Source organism: Crinia signifera, chromosome 2 (genome assembly GCF_055691185.1).
Source record: "Crinia signifera chromosome 2, ASM5569118v1, whole genome shotgun sequence".
NCBI lineage: Eukaryota > Metazoa > Chordata > Amphibia > Anura > Myobatrachidae > Crinia > Crinia signifera.
This window is the reverse complement of record NC_139218.1, coordinates 187,345,888-187,354,985: the sequence shown is the minus strand read 5'-3', so window position 1 is coordinate 187,354,985 and position 9,098 is coordinate 187,345,888. Positions and strand designations below refer to the sequence as shown.

The window sequence follows — 9,098 nt, the reverse complement described above, 5'->3', positions numbered from 1 at the left end:
AGACAAGACCACGATATAACAAGTGAGGAGATAGATTCTCCATAAATAGTGTATTTAGTCCCTAGCGGACAAAAGGGGATTACAGAAAGAAGAAAATACAGAGTAACATTGATACAATTATCTAACAATAATAAATACTTTAAAACACTTACAAAGGAACAGAAACAGATACAATCATAATCAGCCACATTGCATAAAACGGGAATACAAATGTTACCGTTAAGGAATAGCGCAGCGCAGTCCGGTCGGAGCTCGCTATATTCAAGTAGAACTATAGCCCGGGTTGGTGAGGGGATATCAGCAGTGCCAAAGTGACCGAGGCAGCCCAGGGTTAACTATCTTATAGAGTCAGAAGGGGGAGGTCAAAGGCCATTCCTATTGGTCAGGGGTTCGAATGTCCAGTCCTCAGTGATTGGGATAAAGTATTACACCTGGTTTGAATTGGTGCAGGGGGAGTGTACTTTGGAGTCCTTTGTGTGTTGGCATCGTCGTCGGGGGTTGTAAATAGTAACAAGAACCGGTTATATCTAGATTCTTTTGTCACACACAGTTTAACAGAAATAGTCCTTGAAATATAGATTTTGTCCGTAATTATCGGACCATGTGAGTTGCGAAAGCTTCGCAACGACCGGAGTACTGCGCATGAGAAACGGAACGTAACGGTACCAAACATTATACAGACAGAAGTATGTAATGCTGATTAAACTATGTGTAGTGCTCTAAACCTTTAATTAACTATATTTTATTTGGTCTAAGTATGGTATTATGAATTTATGTGTAATAGTATGGCTGCGCTTCTGGTCCACTTTGGCACACAGACTCGGGTATGTATACTTTATTTGCGCAACTCTGCAAACCAAAATGGCGGCCATACTATCCTAAAATGGCGTGTGTGCAACTCGGCTTTAACAGTCCACCCTTTGACAGTAAATACAAAACTGTCACAGTACAAAAATATTTCCTAAAACACAGAAATTCATAATCCTAACAGAGAAATTTGGGATCTTTGAATTAAACATATAAGGGGAGTAAACCATCTGCTCTTTGGCCAATACAGGATCATGGATAAATGAGGGGCCACATTTATCGAACAATCTACTCAGGGTGACGAAGGATAACGTACAATTTTTGGGATAAAAATAAAAACAAGGGAGGTTACACTATATACAATTGTTTTTCAGATATGGCATCCTTTGGTAGGCATTGTTTGTGACAACAGACCCTTGAATTCTTTGTTGTATCTCTTTTTGGTATACTTTTGAGTATGCTGGTATTATTACTATCAAACATCCGGTCCTGGGTAACGGGTCAAGCTTAGAGATTCTATCTTGACCTAAACTGGGATGGGTAACACACTCTCAGAACTCTGCATCACCTGCCCAATACATGGCAGCAGTGCAAAAGCAGTATCCTTGACTTTGGGGATAAGAACGGATAGTGTGGGGGGGGGGAAATAGGACCCAACATAATGGAGAAAAACGGAGAAAAAAAATTGTTAGTGATCCTTCCAATCTGTTACCAGTGGGGTGTGTCACAGTCCTTTTTGTAGCTTGTACAGGTTGCTTGACCTTAGCTGCTCGCCAGTCCTCCCGAAATGATGCCTCTAGCGATTTCTTTCTTTCGCTCTTGAATGTAAGGACCTTCTGGGTTTCTGGTCTTTTGGCAGTAGGACGAACGTACCCGAATCTCTCTCTCTGCGACTTTGTTATTGAGGTAGTGCTGGTCAACAAGACTTGGGGTGGTTCTTTTCACCCTTTGACAGTAAATACAAAACTGTCACAGTACAAAAATAGGTACTCTTTACTTAGAAGGGCGCCCACGATTTTGATCGTGGGCATCGTTAGTAAAAAATCTCGGGCATCTCGGGCATTGAATGCACTAAAAAATCGGGTGCGATCAACCGACGAGATGCCCGAGATTTCCCATAGGGAACAATGTTAAATGTCTCAATTGACCCAATTTTCCTGTTCAATGCCTCAATTGACCCGATTTTTCCATAGGAAACAATGTTAAATGGGCCACAGAGGCCAAATAGGCACCCTGAAGTGTATAATGGCCACCCGAATTGTTAACGCCACCCCACGATCAACGTCAACCCGATGCGTGGCGAGCGCAGCAGGCCCGCGAGGGGCGGCGGTACGCGTCCTACGACCTTTTCATACCCCCACTATCCACGTCGGCGTGGAGTTGAGAATAGAAAGTGTGGCGAGCGCAGCGAGCCACCGAGCCCGAAGCGTGGCGAGCGCACGCGGACAGCTGTGAAGCCCGCGAGGGGACGCGGATACCTGTGAGAATCTCTCTCTCTGCGACTTTGTTATTGAGGTAGTGCTGGTCAACAAGACTTGGGGTGGTTCTTTTCAAAGGTCTATCAAGAAACCTGTATATGGCAAAGCATGGGAAACAACAACATCTCCTGGTTCATGGTTATGATAGTTCACAACAGGAGTCAACAATGTCCTTTTGCTGTAGTTTTCAAGGTGTGGACACATCATTTGTATAAAATTTGACACACGGGTCAGTTCGTGGTTGGGTCTAGGATCTTTTTGTAGGATTTCCATAATGTATGGCTGCCAGCCAGGCAATGTTTCGATGGGGACAAATGAGGTGGGGTCCTGAGAGTGATTCTACTACTATGCAGCATAATGGGCAGTGCCCCTGGCCATAGCAATTCTCGTTCAGCTATAATTTTACCCAGTTTGTTATTGATAGTACCCTTCACCTTCTCCACCTTAGCGGTTAGTTGGGGTTGGCAGAGAATGTGGGGTGTACCATCAGTCCCGAGGAGTTTACACTTGTCTTAAACTTTTACGGGTGTTTCTGGGCTACCATATCTATACACAAAACATCAACACAAAAAAAAATATATATATATATCTAAACGCTTTTAGAGTGGACTGTACAAAGTCAATTTGTATTACCTGCAGGGGTTCCTGCTGGAGGAGGGATGTGGAGATGGCTCTGTGGGAACAGCCGTCCAGTGTCTTTCCCCAGACAAGTAAGGCATGACCTTGTTGTCTTACCTGTCTGTGGGCACACCAGTAAGTTTGGACCAATTTCCACATACCTTCCCTGTCAAGACAAGTCAGGTCATAGGCTATCTCTGCCCTGACAGTTTGGCATGTTCTCGGAGTCACTGGTTTTCCTTGTCCATCTTTCTATTCCTGTCCACATCCCTTCGGCTTCCATACTGTCTTCTCCTGCAGGGGACACAAATCTTGTATTTCTATGTGAATACACTGACATTTATAGGGGGAACACAAACATTATCCGCAGAGCGCATGACTCACCCAGCTGCCTTGCCAGCATGTTCATTATCAAGTGACACTGAATCCTTATCGAAGGTGTGGGCTTTACACTTGATATCAGCCACTCTGTCCGGCAGCTGTGTGGCTGTCAGGAATCTTTTGAACTTACAACGCTTGCGCCACTGGAGTGCCAGCTACTGAAACAAACATCTCTGAGGCGCCATAGGGCCCAAGATCTTCTGCATTACCCCAACAAACGTACTTGAAGTCGGCATAAATATTGGCTGTTTTTCTCTCAGCCCGCAGCACTACTAATGAGGCTGCTGTTGCTGAGTGAGACGTCCAAGGGGTCCAGCCTCTACTATGCCTTCTCCATCTATTACGGTATAGCCAGTGTACAATTTTCCCATCTCAGTGTTGTGGAAAGAAAGAGGGAAAAAAAATGAATTACCTCTTCCAATGGGTTGTTACCACCCTTTGGGGGCATGCTGCAAAGGTCTGATTCAAACATGTCATGCAATCATATTCGTCTAGGCTCCCACTAACTTCCACCATTCCAGCAACCTCAGCCTCAGCCCCCACCCTTTGTGCCTTGGAGGGCACACCTGGTAAGAGTGTTGCTGGGTTTAGAATATTACCCATTTTACTGGTAACATTTATAAAATTCATCAATGCAAGTTCCCATTTAGTGAACTTGTGCTGATGAATATTTTTCTCATGTTTAGGCAGAATTTTAGGAGTGTCCAGACTACATGAGGAGCATAACCAGTTAAAACACACCCCAACACCACATTCTCAGTCTTGTTTACCGGTAGTGCTATGGCAACTACACTGTGTAGACAAAATGCCAGAATAACTGGGTTTAATTGTACATTGCAGTACGATGTTGGTCAGGCTGGCACCACCAGGTTTCTTAAGTCACTATATCTGTCGCACACTCAGCAGATGTCTAGTATTCCAAATCACATGGTCTCTTGTGTCAGTCATACCCAGGGCAAAGGCTGTAATCAAGTCTGTCTGTGATGACATGGGTTTTGTGATTGCACCTATTCATATGTAAAATGCGTTTTACAACCCTTTTCATTCTCTGTTGAAGGGGAATGCTTTGTGCACTTCTTGGACTGCTTTTCACAAGATGGTGACTGTGGTTGCCCTGGGTAAAGTAAGGAGCAATGCTTAAGGTTACTGGGACTTTTTCAAAATTTACTGAAAAATAGTGTGACTACTCTCTTGTCCACTCGTGCTGTTTTATGGGGTACTGCATATTCTTAATAGGTATTTCTCTGCTGGGTGTGTGACAGATTTTTCGAACTACTTTCCTATCATTTGTGGGGTTGTGGTTACTAATGTGTCCCAGATTCCCCCTCCCCCCGTTCAGGCACAACTGCAATCTGTCCTGCAAAACCTTATGTCCTGCCTCAGGAGGATACACCAGAAGTTGTCTATCGCCACCTGCTGGTGTTGTGGATGAGAAAGGACATAACAATAAGTCATTGACCCATTGTATCGGTATCAAACCATTTGTGGGCTGTAAGGACAGTGTGCACTCCCGCAAGACCTGGGGGAGAGGCTTTGTGGCTCTTAAAGTTTCTGGAACAGAAGGATAGGAGGAAAAATGGAAAAAAAAAAATCAAAAGGGTAGAAAAATTAATGACAGCAATGTGTACATTTATTGCAACAGAAATTTCTCTTTTATTTGGATGACACCAGGATTTGGCACTATGGGGGAATTGGCTCTCAACTATTTGGTTCTCACCCTTTTCAACTCCTGTTCTGATCTGTAAGCCCTCCCTCCTTTCTCTTACCCAGTGGGGTTGTGACTATGGGCTGTGTCTAGGGGTATTTGCTAAAAGGTTCTCTTTTAGGAACCTTGTTATTTCACTGGGTACTTTTCCAGCTCGACTTCATGGGTGACATTCTATGGGATGAGATTTGCGTTTTTTGGCGTTAATTAGTCAACAAAATGGCGACATCGCATTTTTCCATCAAATCGCCTATTTAATAGGGTGCGCTAAGGGACTGAAATCGCATATTATGTGCGTTAACGCATGCAGACCAAAAGTGCGAAATTAATTCGCATTTTTATCGCATCCAGATGTTTTCGTATAGAAAAGTATACAACTCGCTTATTTAATACAATGCGTTTTCGCAAATCACACTTTTTAGGTGTCTAATAATCGCACTTATTTCAGACCAGGTTCTGTTTGGCGATTTGGCCCAGAACTCATTTTGGTCAAGTGCACACATGGTTAATTTCACCACAGGTGCCCTCATTTTCACTCACAAACACCCCTACATAAACCCCAACATCATTAAGGACACCTGTGAGGGTTTGAGACATGGAGATTTTGCAGAGTGATTTGGAGTTGCTTATCTGTGATGTGGCCCATTTGGAGGAGCTGCGCAGGAGGGAGGAAGCTGCGCGCCAGATCCAGGTAGCCCCCCGACTACTGCGTACCCCACGTATGTATCGTGCTCGGCTGTACCTGGACTCCCTCTCGGATCAACAGGTTGTGGGGATGTTTAGGCTGAACCGCATTAACCTGTTGGACTTATATGAGCAGGTTAGAGATGATTTGGACCCTTTTGGGGGAGGCAACTATGCAGTGTCTGGCCTGCACAAATTAATGTGTGCCCTCTACTATTTGGCCACAGGCTCCACTCAGTCTGTGACCTCATGGGCCTTGGGGGTATCACAGGCCACTTTCTCTAAGCATTTTACTCAAGTGTTACTTGCTTTAAAGAAGTTGTGGCGCACATACATCAGATTCCCCAGTTCTGAGCAGGAGTGGCAGGACCACAAGTTGGCTTTCTATAGACTCTCAGCATTCCCTCGCGTGCTGGGAGCTATAGACTGCACACACATTGGGATTAGGGCACCGCACGCGTGGGGCCACGTCTACGTCAATAGGCGTGGGCGGCACTCCCTGAACGTGCAGGTTGTATCCAATGCTCACTTGAAAATCCTGAGTGTTGTCGCAGGCTTTCCGGGAAACTGCCATGACGCCTATATTCTGAGACACTCAGCCCTCTGGAACAGATTTACCGACCACCAAATGCCAGAGGGCTGGCTACTAGGTAGTACCTTTTTACATATTACCCGGTCTGTCCTTATTTGTACCTGCTCTAATGTGTGTGTTTCCAGTTTCACAAGCATATTGCACTTCTACCACTGTGTCCTGTTTGAAAGAAACACATACCTTCCCATATAAGGCAATCACTTCCTATCTGTGTTTTAGGTGACTCAGTATATGGTTGTGTTTCCTGGCTCATGACACCTTTGCGCACCCCAGAGGGCCCTGCACAGCACCGGTATAATGAAGCCCACATTGCAACCCGCAATGTGGTGGAGCGCACATTTGGCGTTTTGAAGAGTCGCTTCCGGTGTTTGGACAGGTCGTCGGGTACACTGCTTTACCACCCTGCCAAAGTAGTGATGATCATCCAGGCATGCTGCATGCTGCACAACATAGCCCTGTCCCAACCTGCCTATGTGGAGGAGAAACATGCAGCAGTCGTGCAGGAAGCCCAACCTACCACACCTCGGGTAGTGAGGGGTACGCAGAGGGGGAATCTGGTGCGCACACACATCATCAGCCGTTACTTTTCTGGTAAGCACATGTGCCCTGTAGTCCAAAATGTACCTGTGCTGTAAGTGTACTCATAAACAAATTATTGACCAATTCCATCTGTTTCCACCCACATTTAGCCTAATACACAGAGCCCAACGGATGCAGATGGTGGTGCTGACCTATCCCTTGCTGGTATCTAGCTTGTAAGTACATTTGATACATGTATGAATGAAGTTTGCAGTCAAACATGGCTCACTGGTGTTGTGGAACTACACGTGCCAGCATGCCCTACACACTACAACCATTACAGTCCAAACCATGAGTGTCAGAGCCTGCTGGAATATGTAGATCCACAACCTTTGCCAGCCAAGGAGTTACCCCACACTACTTTAGTGCAATCCCATTGTCATATACCATTAATATATGTTATAATTCACACAATAATTGGTTTTTATACAAATACACAAACACAATGGTATGCGGTTAGACATTTTTACTTCTGCCTACTTTGTCAGACGCAATCTGCATTTTTGCAGGTGAAACATAACAACTGTGGGGGCATGTTACAAGATGTTTTGGATTTTACAAAATTAACAAACATATATATGAGCTACCTTCTCCCAGCATCAGGCACCCCTACACCACTTCTAGAACCTGCACCAAGCCCACCACGGGTCCTAACACTCCGCCGGGGTGGGGAAGTGGGGGAGCCACTTATTGGGGTGCTGGATACACTGCTGAGGGTTGATGCTGCGCCACCTCCCACATTGGCTTCCAGCTGCTGTATTTGGGCCTGCATACCTATTAGGGCATTGGTCTGCGCTGTGCATGATTGGCTTAGTGCAGCTATACTTTGTGCCAGGCTGCCAATATGGCTATTCTGCTCCCTTACAGCAGAAGTTAAATCTGCAAAACGGGTGTCAATGCTGTTAGCAATGCGCACATGAGTGCCTACACATACCCGTACACTACGTGCAATTTTGCGCAATTGAAGAAAGGTGTCACGCATGTACCCCTGGATGTTACCTATTTGCAGGCTTTGGGAGGCCATGATTTATATCTGTTTGTCCTTGAAATTGACCAAGGAGTTAGCTACTTGGGAAGCAGAAGCTGCTGTATGGGGTGTGTTTGTGGGTGGGGGTGGGTTGGGAGACACCCCACTTGGGGGAAGATCACTCTGTGATGAGGTCTGTATTTCCTCCTCTGCCGCAAAGGTCTCGACCGGTTCAAGAATGATGTCCATTTCGTCTAACAGCATTATTGAAGAATCTGTTTGGTTGGTCCCTAGTTGTATAGCACCTGTGGATACAGATGAAGAGGTAAGTACTGATGCATATATAGGCTACACTGTCGTCTATACTGTTTTAGAAAGGGCTTGAGATGCTGGACGCACATACCTAGGGGTGTTATGTACTTACACATGTACCCCGATACAGCATGTAACATTGACATTTATAATATGTCACATGCCTAGCTCAGATGACATTCATTTCCATTGCAATGTAGCAGCAGGAGATGAATGTAGTGTGAGATATTTTTGATGTGACATGGGTTTGTGTACTGTATGTGTAATGGCGTGTTTTTTGTTCATTTACCTGCTTCCGCAGATTCTGCAGCAACGGGCCTTCTGTTCTTGGATGCCGCAGCACTTCGGGATGGACAATCTGTACAAGGAAAGATGGGCAGCCATCATGGACCTTACAATGGATAAGCATTTACAAAAACCATGCATTCAAATGACTATAATGGACAATACTTCCTTTGGATAAGGACTGCATTATTTATTCACCACAATTTTTTTTTTTCACACTATTATTTGGTAAAATTATTATTAAATTAGTGGCCACATGACAACTATTGGATAATCTGTGGTATGTAGTCATGGCAGCTAAACCACCAGTACACCGCTGTGTTTTTGGCCACATACATGTTAGGCTGCTAGAAAGAATGTTACAGTGTTGATCAATATGAGCAGTTGTGGAACTACAGGGCCCAGCATTATGAGCAATTTGAAAGTAGGAGCAGGCAATTTCTTGTGCATGACCTTGCTGGGCTATGTAGTTCCACAGCAGCACTTTACTTAGCATAACAATACAAGTGAACATTATAGTTATAAAACATTGGCATGTATGTTTAAGATTGCATGGGGTCACACTTACCAGCTCTGGATGGCGTTTGCGGCCTATCGGTATCCGCCACGTGCATGCCAGGCAGGACCTCAGGGGGTATGATGCGCTTCAACTACACCTCATACGAAGTGTAGCACACAGTGGTGGGGCTT

At 45.0% G+C, this 9,098-nt stretch overlaps 1 long non-coding RNA gene across 1 annotated transcript; it reads left to right on the top strand.

The window, feature by feature from the left end:
* The first annotated feature begins 6,953 nt into the window (after positions 1-6,953).
* Positions 6,954-8,526, top strand: LOC146060313 (uncharacterized). The gene is made up of 3 exons (XR_014470412.1): positions 6,954-7,020; positions 8,032-8,136; positions 8,425-8,526. It is a non-coding gene; the product is annotated as an uncharacterized LOC146060313 (long non-coding RNA).
* Positions 8,527-9,098: the final 572 nt, after the last annotated feature.